Source organism: Sinocyclocheilus anshuiensis, unplaced genomic scaffold (assembly GCF_001515605.1).
Source record: "Sinocyclocheilus anshuiensis isolate Anshui unplaced genomic scaffold, SAMN03320099.WGS_v1.1 scaffold101, whole genome shotgun sequence".
Classification (NCBI taxonomy): Eukaryota; Metazoa; Chordata; class Actinopteri; order Cypriniformes; family Cyprinidae; genus Sinocyclocheilus; species Sinocyclocheilus anshuiensis.
Window position 1 is genome coordinate 58798 of NW_015540892.1, and position 2805 is coordinate 61602.

At 36.4% G+C, this 2805-nt stretch overlaps 1 pseudogene; it reads right to left on the bottom strand.

The window, feature by feature from the left end:
- LOC107688806 (GTP-binding protein Rheb-like) overlaps positions 1-2129 on the bottom strand; it is a 10685-nt pseudogene extending 8556 nt beyond the window's left edge.
- Between the last annotated feature and the right edge of the window lie 676 nt (positions 2130-2805).

The window sequence follows — 2805 nt, forward strand, 5'->3', positions numbered from 1 at the left end:
AGCCAATGACACGCGCTTATCCATCTGCGCCACTGGAGCTGATATTTTACAGCCACTTTTAACTAAATGTAAATATACACTCCGTATTTTTTATTCCATAGTAAGGACAATTCATACAATACATTTAAACTGAGCTACTTTAATACCATCTCCGAACTTTCTACCACGACTCTGCTGTTCTTCGGCTGGTTCTTCCTGTATACGTTGATTGACAGATGTCTCGTCCAGTCAGCGGTGAGTAATCCCAAACCAATGGCGCTGTCTCAAACTATACCTACCTTTTCCGGTTTGTCTGATTTGTCGTTGTGTTTTCTGACTTATTTTGTTTTCGAATTTGTCATTGTGTTTTCTGAATTGTTGTTGTGTTTTCTGAATTGTTATTTTGTTTTTTATACTTGCATTTGCGTTTGTAATTTGTTATTTTGTTTTCAGAATTGTGATTTGATTTGCACTTCTCGGTCACCGTAGTTATGATCCCATTAAGCTAACGTACTGTATGGTACAGAGAATAAGCCATCGTTTCCTTCAAGACAAACTGGGCAGAAGGTTTATTTAATTATTTATATTATTTGAATGATAGAAATAGCTGATAACAATAGAAATATAGCTTGCTGTCCTCAACTGAAATATGGAATCAGTTAGCATTTGCATAAAGACAAAATGTAATATGTAAACCTAATGGCACCAGTCAGCAAACAATACCACAAGAACTGCCACTTCAGAAGGCAATACACCAAATATAAAAGGATTTCAAAGGGCCACCTGGTGTGCAAGATAAAGTTAAACAGAATTTTGTCAAATAAGAATATTATATACGTTGGTTCTATCGATATAGATTTACACTGTATTGTTGCAATTGAAAATGTAATTTTGAAATTTCGGAAAAAAAAAAAAAAGGTTTAGTAAGTATTCTTCATGTTTTGTATTTTTTATCAGCCATCATATTGGGCTTATCCTTGATAATGACAAAAAACCAGTACTACACACCAAACAGATGATTAAACTAAACTTATTTATATGTGTTGACTCAAATGTAAGATCTATAGGTGCATTAAAATAGGGCGGTAGAGTAACAAACTTTGGCAGCGGCAAAAGGCAGCCTCATATTGGCCAGAAGGTGCAACAGGACGGCTTATTCTTTGTTGTCGCGCACGTCAATTTCACAAAACCATTAAAATGGTACAGTAAAAATGTAACATTCGACTCGACTCAGTATGTATTGTTTGAAAATATTGATGGGGCATTAAACTGTTCATTAAACAACAGTGTCACATTTAACGTACCCTTGAAAATTACCGAGAATGAGCACTGTAAAGCCCTTTATGGACACAGCGCCATCGACACGTTAATGTGAGTCGTAGAGTCATTTAAGGTGGAACAGAAAGCGGCAATAACTGGCGAATTACTAGCTAAAAAGGAACTGCCAATTCGTTACAAATCACTTTTGAGGCATAGCGAGATGTTACTAGAATTGCCAGATTGATGATATTCGAGTTTTCATTGGCAAATGATTGTAAATGATCGCGTGTGATCCTCGTGTGTTGAGATCCGCACGTTGCTAATTCCTGCCAGCACCATGCGCTTCTCCATTATGTTTCCAAATGCTGGTGCCCTGTTTTAAGTTTCTTTACAGTGTCGAAATAAATTAGTAAATTGACTTAAAGTGGCTGGACACCAGAGAACAGCTAAAAATGAAATTTACTATACAACTGTAAGAACTCTAACTTAGCGACTATAACATCAAATACTTCCTACTGAAAAAAAGTATATCAAACACTCACCAACAGAACGATACCCTAATACAGCAATCTTTCTGTATTTAGGTTGAGGCATTATTTGTGAATATCCTTTGAACGTCGAAACCAAATAACTGGAGCTTAAGAAAGAAATAGTTTATCAAACATTGGTCTATCACGTGATAACAACAAACTTTTCCACGCCCTCCAGAAAGATCTTCATCATTGTTTCTGTCGCATAAAGTAAACTTTTCGGTTTGTGTACGCCGTACAGTAAAAAAATACTTTTCTTTGGAAGTAAACCTTTAGGTATATAGTGACGTATTAAAACTACGACGAATGAACTAAAATGCTTATTCACTGCAGTAGCGTGTCTTCTACTTCTAGGTTATATGGCGGTTGGCAAACCAACTGTTTGTGCATTTCCGCCCCCTACTGGGGTGGAGTGTTGCTGTACAAGGGGAATTATATACAGTGCTGCTTGAAAGTTTGTGAACCCTTTAGAATTTTCTATATTTCTGCATAAATATGACCAAAAACATAATTAGATTGTCACACAAATCCTGTAAGTAGACAACGAGAATCCAATCAACCAAAACATAATTAGATTTTCACACAAATCCTGAAAGTAGACTAAGAGAATCCCATCAAACAAAGGAGACAAAATATATACCTTGTCATTTATTTATTTAGAAAAATTATCTGGTGTTAAATATTTGTGAGTGGCAAAAGTATGTGAATCTTTGCTTTCAGTATCTGGTGTGACCCCCTTTTGCAGCAATAACTGCATCCACCATGTTTCACAGATGGGATAAGGTTCTTATGCTGGTTTTCTTTCTCCAAACATAACGGTGCTCATTTAAACCAAAATTTTCTATTTTGGTCTCATCCATCCACAAAACATTTCTCCAGTATTCCTCTGGCCTGTCCACATGATCTTTAGCAAACTGCAGATGGGCAGCAATGTTCTTTTTGGAGAGCAGTGGCTTTCTTCTTGCGACCCTGCCATGGACACCATGGTTGTTCAATGTTCTGCTGATGATGGACTCATAAACATTAACATTAGCAA